The following is an 8,902-nucleotide window of genomic DNA, read 5'->3' on the forward strand; positions in this document are numbered from 1 at the left end:
ATTTTTTTGACTGCCTGCTCCCACCTGATCAATGTTAAAACCACCTGCTTCTTCGAGATTTGCGTGCAATATGAATACAGTCTTCTACTCTCTGACGCTGGTCAGTAGACACCACTTCATGCTTACTTTTTCTTCTACTAAAAATTGACACTTAGATGATGCCCGCTGTGTCTGATGCCAACTTCTCTCCCTCTTTATCTTTGTCAATGCGAAGGTGTAAATCGAGCCTCTGTCACGTCTTTTCGTGCCTCTGACTATTGACTGTCCAACCGAGGGCTCTCAACTGCTCTTGCTCTCCTTCTCTTTTAATCCATCCATCCATTTTTAATGTGAGCATGGCAAAGTCTTCTAAAGAAAAAGAGGAGACCCAAGCCACGTGTCCCAGTAAATTACACCATGCTACACGTCTCTCCTGTTTTCTGCTTCCTTTCTCTGTCTCACTTTTTTCTCTCTCGTCCCCTCAGTTCTCCTCTCCTTGAATAATGGATAGTTTCAAACCAGGATCCCTCCTCCCTCTTTTCCTGATCCTCCTCCTCCTCAGTAGTACTTGAGGAGGTCGCTGGGTAATGGTAGCCCATGCGTTGTCTGTTCACTCTAATCAGCGTATCTCAGACCTGCTCCCTTCCTCCTCCTCCCTCTTCATCATCTTCCTCCCTCTTCCTCCTCTGTCTGTTTTTCCTGTTCCACCCTCACCTTTTCTGCCCTTTTCAGTCTGTTTTCTTAAATCTAGGGAACGAGAGAGAAATTAATTTGGGGGGAGGGGGTGGAGGGTGTTCATCAGGTGAATGCTGATCTGCCATAATGACTGAGAGACAGCAGGGGGATTTTAGTGCAATATTGTCACGGGTGTTGTGTGGGACCGGGTAATACAAAGTGACAATATTGCATGATAATCCACAGGTCATTACAAGGTCAGTGTTGCTTTTATGAAACAGTTGCCATGCCGACCACTGCGGAAGTTGTTTTTGAAAGATACACGTCAGGTGTTCACCCAGTCAGTCCATGAATTCAGATATGCTTAAAATATTATTGTAAGTGTTTATTGTGTACCACTGTCCATATTGTTGTTTGATAAAACTGCCTTTATCCTGTACATGTCACATCAGGAGGCCTCAGGTTACATCTGAGCATTATCGCATAAAAACCATGTTCAATATTAAGACCATAGGTTTTTTTAAGACCAAGTTTTTACACTGATTATTCAACATTAAACAGGGTAATTCAAAGGCAAAGAGACAGAATTTTGTCATTGATAGCTGTCTCAGTGGACCATTTTGATGTTCCCAAAAATGTTTTATACTTTCAGCGAGGGGTGTGAATTTCACATAGTGAGAACTGGAAAATTTTGCTCTTTTCTATTTACTACTGTTACTAACATTCCTCATAATTTCATGGTGTCATTTTGCTTTCTGCTACTTGCACAAATGAATACTGCTACTCCTGGTATATTTTGTGGTTGCCAATAGCAGATCTTTCTATTCATTCTAGTAAATCTCAATAACTGAGGCACAGATTGCTCATACCTAATACTGCATGAGAATAGCATTTTCTTGTGAAAAATCATTTACTTTAACATGCTTGTGAGTGCAAAATGCGGCCACTGGTGATGTAAACAGGCTCAGAATGGGCCTTTTGGAGGGTTAACAGTAAGAATGATTGTCCTTCAGTGAGGTAGGCAGGGAGTGTGTGTCGCCTTATTTTATATAAGTTGCATTTTTGACCATCTTATACATAAAAATATCCATTATGCTTGAGTAAGTGGAACCCCAACTCACAATACTAGCTAATTCGTATTATTTTTGGTGTTTGTGATTTTCCTTTGGCACTGGCAGTAAAAACTTCTCTCTACAAAAAAAAAAAAACCCTGGTACAGTTGTTTGTATAGCCAAATTCACTTCCTCTCTATTTTACTCATTCATAAGCACAATGTACTTAGATTAAACAAAGAGTTAGACACTTCAGGCGGCACACTCGTTTTCTCTTGCTCGAGAAGGTTAAATGAGGCTACATTTGCTTTGCTCCACTGACTGTCATCTAGTCAGACAGAATGTCATTCCACCTGGTTTAAACTGCAAATGAAGAACACAAAAGAGGGCTAAATTATAAGAAGGTACGGGTTCACTGACTAACTCTGCAGCAACTAAAGCTGGAAAACGCTCAGATACGCAGGAAGGCAGACACAAAGCTCAGCCGTGGTGTTACCTCCTCTGGCCTCTCTCAGCTTAGTGTGCCGTGCCATGTCGTGCCGAGCCGTGTGTTGTGATGCGTGTTCTAGTGGGGCTAACGGAAGCACATGTGTTGTCTGCTAACTCTGATTAATGTAACAGACTATACTCCCCCTACTCTCTCTGGCTCTTTTTTTTTTTTTTTTTTTTACTGGCTGCCCTGCTGTCCTGCCTTCACCTCTTATGTCTGCATTCTGTCTGTGGCGCAAACCTGAGCCCTGAGAAAAAGAGAGAGTCATTAAATTGTGTGTGATACAGTGCTTCTCTTGTACTGCACTGGAGTCTATAAAATAAACAATTTAGAGGGTAAAATGGTAAAGAAAAAAAAAAGACAAAAAACAAAAAAACCCCACCAGATGCAAGGCTCAGGACAGCTCAAATGTCTGGAACTATATTAGCATTCTGCTGGCTGTGTGGTTTTGCAGAGCTGCTGTAACATTATATTCCCAGTTGAGGAGCATATAGTGCAGCAGGGGTAACTTGTTTCAAATTAGTAATTCACTTAATTGGGTTGCAGCATTAAAGTTTTAATGATGTGTAGATTGGTTGGCACTAACAGTGTTAACATAAAGTCAGTGCAGCATCCCCATCTGTAGCATAATTGCTAAAAAAAAAAAGCACTGCACAAAAAGGTTTGGTGTGCAGTTTAGAATGACTGGAAAATATCTTATTATGTAAACCTTACTAACTTCTTCTCGTTATTTAAGCCCCTTTCATGCATGCACCCTTTTCCGTGAATGCCTCAGCTTCATGTATGAATGAACTTTAGTCACTTTTTTGTAAAAGTTGTGCCAGCAATCTTACTAGGCTGGAAATAATGACACTTCTTTATTATGTTCAATACAGAACAAGTCTAAACTCGCTATCACAATAATGGACAGGCATGCACGACTTAGAAGCACACAATGGTGCTTCAAGTTGTGTGATTTAAAGGAAAGCTTTTTCAACATTTGAACACCTACCAGAAGCGCTTAATACACAGTTTGTGTGCCCATATAACAACACACCTTTCATTGCTCTACAACTTTAAATCTGTTAGGCTGCAAAATAAAGTGGCCATGAATAAAAAAACTACTGTAATGAAAACAGACACTAATAGCTTAGAATAATGATAATAGTAATGAATGTCGTGCAAGTTTTTTTTTTCCCCCATCAAGACATTATGAGCTTAAGTTTGTTGCTGCTAGCTGTTTAGGTCTATATCCTCTGACTGTATTAAATACCTGCAACATCAGACAGTTATAGGATCCATATAGGATCTCTAAAGGGAGAGAGAGCTGCACGCATTTGCGCAAGTAGAACAACAGTGGCGGTCATTAATTTCTTGTAATTGTATATTATCGCAGACAAAACAAGGAGGGCAGATCAGTCCACGCCACTGTCCAATGGCAAATCACAATGTGTAGCTTGTCAGAAAGCTGGGCTGAGCTGACACACACAGAATTGCAGTTTAATTTGTTGCTTTCAGCTATTTAGGACTATTTACTTTATTTAATAAATACTTTCAGCGTCAGACAGCAGCAGGATCAATACGAGTGTCTCCACTTTGAGAGAGTTGAGCACAGTTACGTACGGAGCAACAGCAGTAATTTATTAGTCACTTAGAATTCTAAGTTATCCCTGACATGGAGACAGGATCAATCAGTGTCTACCAGCCAGTCACACTGTGTACTTCTCTTCACATCAGACGGGTGAGCTGTCACGCACAGAGTCGCAGTTTATCAGCCACAGTTGAATAATTTATTAATGTCTTAGCCTGAGGATGGCCACATCCTCAGGTTAAGACATTCATGAGCTTTCATCTGACTATTTAAGAAATCAGAGATAAACTGGGCTGCTACTTATTTGGACACTTTGATAAGCTGCTATTAGTTTAGATGTAGTCCATTATTGCATTGTTATGCATTATACATCACATGATGTATTGTCTAATCTCCCGTGAATGACACACATTGTCTGTGAACCATGGCTCTTTCTGACACAGTGGGGGGCGTCTCTGCATGAAGCCACAAGGAAAATGAACAGAAAAGGGACCTATGACTGAATGATAGAAAGTTGTGCCCTAAACTGTTTGATGAAGTCAGTAATATTCCTTATTCCATGTCTGAAAAGGGATTTAGTCTGAAGTTAATAGTATTTTGGTGAATCTTGTTTACTCTTGACCCTGAACTGATCATATGTTAGCAAGCTAATGATGTTACTTTATTGGTTCAGTTGGTCTCTTGGTTTTGTTGCAGTCACACCTTGTAGCTACAGCATAAAAATGTTTTGTTACATTTGTTATTTCTGTCAGAATTTATTTGACCCAATTTAAATTTCCTAATGTATAAATTTACACAGTAAAGGTCGTATACAACAAGGCTCAATTTGAACTTACAGCAGGTGCCACTGGCTCTAGGTCACCTATACTGACCTGGAGGTGTATAACTGACATTGTGCCATATTAGTGCCCTTGGTAACTAAATGAAGCATCCCTTTGCAGTGCCCCGTATTGGGAGCATAAGAAGCTTCTTAGCCACAGTAGATGCAGTTCCCAGTCAAGTCTGGAGTCGAAGCTCATTTAAAAAGTATAATACATTGAGACAAGTGGGCTGATTGGTTGACTCCCACACAACCAAAACCTCCACGAACACATGGAACAAAATGGACCCAGCCAGACCTCTGCCTGCTGCCTGTTCCTTGGGCTAGTTGTTTGTTGTGTGTGCCGTGCCGTGCCATGCCGTGCTGTGCCTCGCCCAGTGTTTGTATGTGATGTGATGCGTAGCCAAGTGCTGGTCGAGGCAGCCATAGGTGATTCTTTCCCTGCCACTGCCCTTTCCCTGCTTCCACGCACTGGAGCAATAGAGGTGGGCAACCAGGGAGACGGGGATTGGAAAGCCAAGGAAAGAGAAGATATGCAAACACGGGGGGGGCTGCAGTCATGCAAAGAATCCTCACTTTCTGATTGTTCCTATGGTTTTTTTTTTTTTTTTTTTATAACCCCACTGGCTTAATCATGCCTCCAAAAGAACGTTCCCTCCTGTGTCTGCTCTCCTAACTTTGTCCTGGCTTTCTTGTGATTGTTGCTGATCAGTTTAACTTTTATACATGTAGGGGTCTGACTGTGGATTCCTCACTGTTACTTTTCCATACAGACACGCACAGCTGTGACACTGGCCTCTTCATGTACTTTGATTCGTTCAGTATGCCCCTGATCCGTCTGGCCACTCCCTTTTCTATTCTGCTACTCACACACCTCTTGCCTCCCCCTCCTGCACTTCCCTCCATCCCTTGTGACTTCTGCTACCCCTCCCTTTTCCCTCCTCCACACACATCCAGATAAACAGACATAGAAACATATTCATTCACATAGACACGCACTCCGTGCCGTGGTCAAGGAAGTTACACATGCACACAGATATTCATGCACATGTCCGCATCCACACTCGTGCACTCACTCACAGACACACACATGAACACACACACTTGTCATGTGATGTGTGGTGCGCCATGGGGTCCAGATGAGTGGAATCTCAGTGTTGGCTCTCGCTACACTGAGCACCACAGGGGGTCTTTATCGTCGCAAAAATCAACAAAGCTACAGTCACGAAGTGCTGTCTTGATCCCAATCACGAGCACGCACATATATAAGCACACACACCAGCAGCGGACAAAAAAGCAAAAGGAAAACAAACAAAAACACGAAACAAAAGCGCTTACACGCACACAAAGTGACAAAGCTCACCAAAACATTCTCATTTTGACACGCCAAAACAGAGCACAGCTGGACAATGTTTTCTGTAGGACACACACACACACACACACACACACACACACACTCCACAAGCTCCCACACACTGTCAGAGTCCAAAAAAGAAAATAATTTCAGAAAATTAGGGATAAAAAACATGGATAAGTCCCTTAACTACTTAATCCCTTCTTAAATGCTTGCGTGATCTATCGTGTCTGTGATTTTACAGACAGACAGAGACAGAGGCGGGATGAAGTGCCAGATTAAGAGACAGAAAGGAGAAAGCATTTGTTAGATTGAAAGAGAGAGAATTTGAAAAAAGAAAGACAAGGATCCAGGTAGGATGCGAGGCAGTACTTCTGCCTTTGTTTTTTTCCTCTCTAAATCTACCGCCCATCATCATATCACTTGATTAAACCTAATCCTAATGCCTCTAATCCTCCAGGCAACCCCCCAAAAATGCCTAAGTGCCTTGTACCCCTGCATAACATCTCTAAACAGATTTCTGTGTGCACTGAATTGTGCCTCAATGTGTGTGTAACTGTGTGTGTGGGTTATGGTTTTTCTGACCTCCCTACTATCTAAAATTACACAAGGGTATTGAGGATTAGAGAAAATAAACTGTTTAGTCTGTCTGTTTGTGAATATCTGCTGTGGCCTGCTGTCTACAATACTCTGTGTCTGCCTGCTGTGTGGCCCGCATGCTGCAATAAAAGCCTTGACCTTCTATTTATTTGACAAATACAATTAAGGGACACACATGATTTTTATTTATTTATTTGTTTTTGCCAGATTTTGGTCAGGCTCATATCGACTGGTATTACTCGCTGTACACTCTAATCCAAGCCTTCTTATGCCTTTAAGCGCCTGCATTCGTTGTCAAGAAACAAAGTAACTGTGCCCACAATGTAGTTCCTCTTGCTTCTTTAGAACCATTTCTGCATTTCGTAACATGCTGTAAACATGTGCCACAATTGCTTCATTTAAAATGGTCTGGATGTGGAAACAGATTCAGTGCTAAATTCATGTATGGCCACTGATAGACAGGTATGTCTGCACAATACATGCTTTTGTGCACAAGTGTCTGCATGCCTGTTGGGTCAGTTTTGGTCACGGAATGCGTGTTTGGGTGTGTGTGTATGGACATGGGGGGTATACTGTGTATTCATGTGTGTGTGTGTGTGTCTGTTGTCTGCATGTATGTGTGTGCAACATGAAGGGTCCGTGTTCGTGACAGTGACCCACTTCTGGTGTTTTGATGAGGCAGATGGGTCACGGCAGCTGTAGCCGAGGAGGCGGAGGTGGACAAGGGAGAAGAGCAGGAAGATGAGGAAAAGAGGGAGGGATAGTACAGTTGTTTGGGAGGAGGAGGAGGAGGAGGAGGAGGAGGAGGAAGGAGAGGAGGACAAAGGAAGATGTGAGATGCATGGAGGAAATGAAAAAATTAGGGAATAATTAAGGAAGGAGCGAGAGCCGCAGAAGGAGAGGAGTTGTTGAACTGGGAGAATTAGATCTTTTTATAATACTGTGGTCCATCTCCGCGCTCAGTGCATGAGACAATGAGTGCAGACGCAAACACACATGCAGACAGTTAAAAAAGCATCATGTAAATTAATTATGTTCCTCATCCTGGCAAGACACCAGCCACCCACAGACTGCCCCCACCCTGTCACCCCCACCTGCACACCCTGTGCCACTCCACCCCTCTTAAATGTTTCACATCAGTTGAGAGGTAATAGCCCCATGTTTAATTGATGAAGCACAGAGGCATTGTGGTGATAACATGGAGTGTGGAGGGGTTCCAAGTCACAAAACGCAGACACACATTCATACTCAGAGCAGTCTCGGTACCTGTTAGGTGCGGACACATGCTGGAGGCTCAGTTACAGGAAGAAGTTGATTATTTAGTGCGCTGTGGTTATTGGCTGAAGATTAGGAAAGACACACACTTTCATAGCTACTACACCGCTGATGTACCCTGAGGCATTATGTGTGTTTTGCATACATACATACAGTGTGTTGACTTTACAATAACCTCCTTTGTCATAGATATTTATTGACCCTATATATAATACAGTATTCATTGCAGTATTCATTGCGGATTAATTAGACCAGTGTGGTACAAGTGTAAGAGCCGTATGTGTCTTGAAATTGAATGTTTTAAACTGCTTCTGGCAACAGTCCAGCATGCTAATGGAGTCAATCAAGAGGCAGAATGAAAGAGAGATAAGAGAGACACAAGGGGAGCTGTGTCGTGTGCACTAGAGGACAAAGAGGTTTGGTGTGTAGAAGAGAAGAATCGGCTGCGGCACGAAGCATTTAAAGGACAACAAGACCTTTTTCCTCCTCCTCCCTCACTTTTTCTTTCTTTTTCCCAGTTTTTTTTTTATCAAAACCATCCTCCTTTTCTCTTCTCTCCTACTCCTTGCAGGTTTTTTGGCAGGCGTGTGTGCCTGTGTGTGGTAGCTGTCGTGTATGTGAGCGTGTGGAGGGGTTAGTTTTGTGGTTTGAGTGCTAAGTGAACGTGTCAGTGCCCTGGGCAAGGGGTCTCCCCGCGGGGCTGAACTCAGTCACGGGAGCGCTCAACCCACTGGTGGCGCAGACATTCTGCCCTCGGGGTGTGTATATGTGTGTGTGTGGGTGTGTGTATTAGCAGTGAGCACTTGTGTGAGTTTCCTGTCTGTCTGAAGATGCTTATGTGAGTAAATTTGCCTGTGTATGCGTCTGTCTACGTCTGTGTCTTTTCTTTGTCGCCGCGTACATGTTTGTGCTTGTATCGGTGTGGGTTTGAACGTGTCCGTTTGTTTGTCACTCTGTGTGTCTTTGGGTGTGTGTGTGTGTGTGTCTCTGTCTGTGCCTTTCATCTGCCCCCCCGTGCGTGCAAAATGTGCTTTTGACTGCGTTTGTGCTGGTTTGTATGAGTATGAGAAAGCTTCTGTGTGTGTGT

Source organism: Stegastes partitus, unplaced genomic scaffold (genome assembly GCF_000690725.1).
Source record: "Stegastes partitus isolate 25-593 unplaced genomic scaffold, Stegastes_partitus-1.0.2 Scaffold62, whole genome shotgun sequence".
NCBI classification, from domain to species: Eukaryota; Metazoa; Chordata; class Actinopteri; family Pomacentridae; genus Stegastes; species Stegastes partitus.